General features: G+C 32.1%; 1 pseudogene; it reads right to left on the minus strand.

Annotated features, from left to right (window-relative positions):
• Window positions 1-3,816: 3,816 nt before the first annotated feature.
• Window positions 3,817-3,920, minus strand: LOC115933677 (uncharacterized; annotated as a pseudogene).
• Window positions 3,921-6,346: the final 2,426 nt, after the last annotated feature.

Here is a 6,346-nt window from a genome sequence, read left to right on the forward strand (position 1 = left end):
ATCTAACGTTTTGGTTAAATGATAGCTACAGCATGCAAACCCCAAAATAATTTTAGGGTTTAAGAATAATAGGAAGATAGGCTCTAGATGTATAAGTGTTAATGTATTTTCTCGTGTAAAGGAAGGTTTGATACTGTTAATATAATATACAAGTGCCCCTTGTTGTGTTGTGATTAGCATATACAGGGAGTAAAGGGCTGTAATTAGCATATTAAGTCCTATAAGCATAATACTGATATTTGATCAGGAGAATGAGGCCATAGTCACAAAGAGTTCCCCTACTAGATTAATAGTAGGGGGCAAAGCAAGGTTAGTAAGATTTGCTAAAAATCATCATGAGGCTATTAGTAAGAGAAGTGTTCAAAGGCCTCGGGAAAGTAATATGGTTCAGCTACAGATTCGTTCATAGCTTGAATTTGCTAGGCAGAATAGTAAACATGAAGTGAGTCCATGAGCAATTATAAGGGTGACCGCACCTGTAAAGTTTCAAGGAGTCTGAATGAGGATAGCCATAATAACAAGTGCTATGTGGCTTACGGAGGGGTAGGCAATAAATGATTTTAAATTGGTTTGTCATAACTGATACTGGGAAAAAAACAAACAAACAACAACAAAAAAGAGGGGTTTCTACTTACCTTTAGGACTCTCATCAACACTTTTGGAAACGGATGTGTGAGAAAGTTTCAAAATATTTTAAAACTAGGTTTATGTGCCACAAGTGTTGGATTAATAGTATAGAAAGTTTTCATTTTCTGATATTTGGTGCCATATAAAGATGAATACTAATTTGTCATTAAAAGTTTAATAAGAAAATTAATTGTCCCGCATATATTTAAATATTACCAGGGAAAAATTAAGATTATCCCAGTAGTATGAGTGTGTGTTTACGTTTTTCATCTCTGCACATCTAACCAAATTCTAACTCCTATCACCATAGTGTATTCATGGTCCTAAGTATTGATAACCCAGATTGTGATACATTTTATAAACCACTGAGTAAGATGCACAACAAGTACTTATTATGTGAAAATTTAAGCATGCACAGTAGAGACCAAGGTGAAGAAAAATTTGAATAAGATTTTAACAGTGCAAAGAACCACATATTAATAAAGCAAGCGTGTATGCAGTAAAGAAAGCCTATGCTCAAAATGCCTCGGAAAGAAGATTCAGGTTGGCATGGGAACTATGCAAATATGTTAACAACAAACAGAAACCACTAAAGTATGTTTCAAAGGAACATAAAAAATATAGCTCAAGAGATGGTGTTAGCTTTAGAAAGAGCAAAGAACAAATCTGGTGAGCATATGAAAAAATAAAAGGACTTACTCAAGAGCAGTCTTGAAATAGTAAAGTCCAAACTAAACATACACAAAAAAAATTACCAGAGTATTGCCAAAAAATAACCTACCTTAAATATGTTTGGAGATTAAAGAAGAGCCAGATTCCTTATGCTTTTCAAAACATTACAAGATCCAGGAGGATGAAGGAGATCTAGACTTCTTTATTTCATAACTGAATGAATGATAAAGAAAATCTGATTCATGAAATTCTTCAGAGTTTCTGCAGATAGAGTAACAATAATAAAAAACATAGTTGAAACCTTTCTTGAATTAACAGAATACCTGCAAAGAACTTGACTAAATATGGAAAGGTAATAAATGGTCATGAAATATATTGATGAAAGAGCAGGTTATGAAATGTACTCATAAAAGAACAGGTGCTAATTACGGAATTTGTGCTCTGGGAAAAACCCAGTGAACATACCCATAACTAAAGGGTAGCTAAGAAGGATAGCAGTCGTTAGAAGTTGAACTGAAACCACAGTAACTCCTATTGATAAGTGAGGACATCACAAACCTGAATCATAAATAGGAAACTTAGATGAAGAACTAAGGAGAGGTTTTGGAAACAAACAAACAAACAAAATCATAACAGTGCAAATAATTACCCCAATCATCTAGGGTGGATACATTTGAAAAATAAATTTGGTAGACCTAGAAAATTTTGAGAATGCTGCTTGTAAATAAACGGCAATTATGAAAATAAAAATTAAATTAGATATCTTAAAATGCTTCACTTAAGAGTTCCACTAGTTCAACTAGAAAAAATAAAATATAGGTAACATTTAATAAAATATTAGACAACATAAGCTCTCAAATTTAAAAGATGTGACTTATGTTCATGAAAATACTTTAAAGCCAAATCCAGTTACATAATAGTAATAATAATTTAAAAAGTAAACCAAAACTAGACAATATACTGTTCATTAGAAAAAGATCCAGGATTAGAAGACAACTGTTCACCTCTTGGATCAATTCCTTATTTCTTGGTCCTATATCATGAGTTTCTTAATTCAATTCAACTAAAATGTATTATGGACTTTTATATGCTAATTATGTTAATTACTATAACGTGTTACATGAAAGAAGATAGAATTTAAATCAACTAGAAAATTAAATAAATAACATTGTCTAAATATAAAATATGTCTATAAACAATGTTTTTACGGGTAATCAGAGAGGAATTTATAGCTGAATACATGGTCTCTATTTGATGGCTTGAAAGTGTAATCTTAGTAACTCACTGCCCTCTTAACTCACTTGTAACATCTATCAGTTTGTCAGTAACTTTCAAAATCATATGTTAACAAAAGTAAAAAGCAAAGCTTAAATACACCATAAAGTGTCTCAGACTGGAGAGGAAATACATGGAGGCCTATATAAAAAGACATATTCTAAGTAATACACTAAGGATTAGTCAACTTTGTCTTACAAAAAATGTGTAGTATTCATTCTCAAACACACAGTTACACTAAAAGATTTAACTGTAAAATAAAATAATTCAGTGACCACAAGCTTTTCTCTATTACAAACACAATTAATTCACATATTTAAAGAAATTATTATTTGTATATGATCCTGGCAGACAAAGAAATAGCAAGTGTCATTTCTTACTCTGCAAGAAATTAGAGACTTTCAAACATCCAGTTTAAATATCTAATTTCATTTTTGAACTCAAGATTTTCTTTGGCTTATAAAGTCCTCAAATGTATCTATATAAATATAGAGAACTTACTATTCCAAAAATTTTATGGGCAGGTAAATCTTGTTTATTTTTTATTTTTCTTATGGCTAATTTTTTTTTCTTTTTTAAGACAGCTTTATTGAAATATCATTGAAATATAAACATTGTATATATTTTAGGTGTACCACTTAATGTTGTTAAGATACCTCTACATTGTGAAGTGATAATCTGTTCCAGCTAATTAATCCAGCTAATTAAAGGTGTATATCACCTTTACATGCATACTTACTATTTGATTATAAAGAGCTTTTAAGGAAGGAAGTAAAGCTGACTCTCAGGGCTGAAGTCATGTCTGGAAAAATTTACATTTGCAGCTGTGCTGTGTTGTTACCGATATCTGCTGGGAAAATGCTCTGACATTTTCTCTGAAATGATTAGATAATCATCTTCCTAGAAATAGGCTGGAGTACCCCAAATAGTACATATAGTCTGCTTGCATAAGGGTCTATAGTTCAAGCTAGAGCATTAAAAAGGTTATGTAGCAAACGTCCTCTAGCCATTTTCTAATTTTCCACTTCAAAGCTATGGAGAAAAAGTGTCACTATTAATTGCATTTTAAGTTTGTATTTAAAACGTAGGATGAGATGTTAAAAAGAAAGAATAGGATTTAATCTTCAATGCAGTTAATACAATTTGCAATCAATGCAATTAATGCAATTTGCCTGATACATGATACCTTTTTCTTTTATTTTTAAATTAACATTATATGAAAATAGCCATTTTTGAAGGCAGGTAAGGTTATGTTCTTATTTAAAAATGAAGAAAAATACTTTTTTAGTATTTTTAACTGATAGGAACAGATACTACACTTGATCTTAGCCAAAGGGCATAGATATTTAGGTATATTCTTATTTTTTTAATCAAACTCTTACTGTTTGATTGACAGTGTGTTCTTCTCTTCTAAAGTTGTATTACTATTACCACTCATACACTTCATCTTCCCTTTTAGGCCTAATAAAGAGCTTCATTTTTTAACTTAACCTGGTAAACAAGCCTAATAACATTCAATGTTATATTATGACTGTTCTAAAAGCCAACTTAACCATTTAATTATAGGTAGTACTAATACAAGTGTAGACTATGATAAAATGATGAGTTATATTGTACATAGGCTCCATTTTTAGTTTGTACTTAAATTTGCATTACATCAAATTGGTTAAAAAATATTTTAAAGTAAGCAATATTAACTACATGCTACCAGTGCAGGTGATGTTTTCTTTTTCATTTAAATTATTTATTTGGTTAGGACACTTGGCTGAGAGGAATAAAATATCTCATTAAAAGTGGATTAATCAATAATATGTGCAACTTATCCCTTACAGTATGTCTGTAGGTAGGTAGTTCTAGGGTATTTTCAACTTTCTACCTACAGCGTATCAATAACAGCTCTCTTTGTTCATAACACAGCTGCAGAAACACCCATCAAACCCACACAAGGCATCCTCCAAATCATAAAGGAAATAAAGTTTTTTATAAAATTTGTCTGTTTTATCATGAGGAGCATCTAAACACACTCCTATTTCCACTCCTAGCAAAAGCTCACTCAAGAGTAACTGGTCATGATTTGCTCATATAGCCAAACTTTACATAAGAGGAAGCTGAACAAAGTGAATCTTCATATATTTGACCTCTATTGTAGGAAAATGGCTCTCCTAGCTAGAAGTATAAAGGGCGAGGTTTGCTACTGAATAGGCAATCAATAGTGTCTTCCATCTTCACATAACAAGGAAACTGAGATTGAAAGAGATTAAGGTCAAAAATATAATGATAATTTTAGATCAGGTTTTTTGTTGTTTGTTTGTTTTTGAGATGGAATTTCACTCTTGTTGCCCAGGCTGTAGTGCAGTGGCGCAGTCTTGGCTTACTGCAACCTCTGCCTCTCAGGTTCAAGAGATTCTCCTGCCTTGGCCTCCCAGGTAGCTAGGATTACAGGTGCCTGCCACTACGCCCAGCTAATTTTTGTATTTTCAGTGGAGACGGGGTTTCATCATGTTGGCCGTGCTGGTCTTGAACTTCTGACCTAAGGTGGTTCACCTGCCTTGGCCTCCCACAGTGCTAGGATTACAGGTGTGAGCCACCGCGCCTGGCCTTCGATCAGGTTTTTAGACCATGCTACACTCCACTGTGTTAATCACAATAACATCACACTTTGGGGCAGGAAAAAAAATAGCTGTATTTGGCTTCTGCAAAACAAAATTAAGAAAATATCTGATATACATCTATAACATTTTATATTAAAAAATCTATTATAATTATTTATAACAATTGTTTGCTACTACTATCACTAGACAGAGCATCCAGGTAAACATTACAAAATCAGATAAAGTTATTTTATAGAAGGTTTAAAACATTGCCTTTTACATCTGTGAAACAAATTGCTTAAGTTGTCACTAAATTCAACATAACTCTATTATTTTACAACCTAAAATAAAAACACTATGATTACTGATTTGACAATCTTGTCCTGTGTTTTTCTTTCTATTTCAGTGAACCTAACTTCCATATTCATGGTTACAGTCTGAATTTTAGCATAATTCTCTATCTTTAAGTCATAAACCCTAATATCCTTTCCTTTTATTTTTATGTTTCACTCAGTTCCTTATCCTCTTGTGCTCCCACAATTCTCTGGACCCACAATTCTCTTCAAAACAATTGCATTTCTCCTGCCAGCATTTCCTTTCCTATGTACTCTGTTTAATACTCCTCAGAAATCCAATAATTCTGTTGCTAGCCCTCCCTAATTAATTTCTTTTGTTTTGTTTTCTGGTATATACACCCAGCAAAACACCAAATCATTCATCATAGAAGCCATCCACCCTACATAATTTGAGAATCAACATCTGAACACTACTTGAATAAAAGCATGCAGCTATATAGAATGTTTCATTGTCAATCATTTTGTTTTTAAATTGACAGATAAAATTGTTTGTATCATATAGCATATGACGTTTTGAAGCATGTATACATTTTTGTATGCTTAAATTTAACTTATTAACAAATGCTTTACCCCACATAGACATCGTTTTTCTTGTGAGAACATTTAACATCCACTTAATGGATGGATGTCTTAACATTTTTCAAGAATACAATATATCATCATTAACTATAGTCACCATGTTGTACAATAGGTCTCTTGAACTTATTTAACTATAATTATGTATCCTTTTACCAACATCTTCACAACATCCCTTACCTGTTAGAAACCCCAGGCTGTGGTAACAACCATTCTTTTATAATACTTCTATGAGATTAATTTGTTTAG

The sequence above is a fragment of the Gorilla gorilla genome, chromosome 12 (assembly GCF_029281585.2).
Source record: "Gorilla gorilla gorilla isolate KB3781 chromosome 12, NHGRI_mGorGor1-v2.1_pri, whole genome shotgun sequence".
Classification (NCBI taxonomy): Eukaryota; Metazoa; Chordata; class Mammalia; order Primates; family Hominidae; genus Gorilla; species Gorilla gorilla.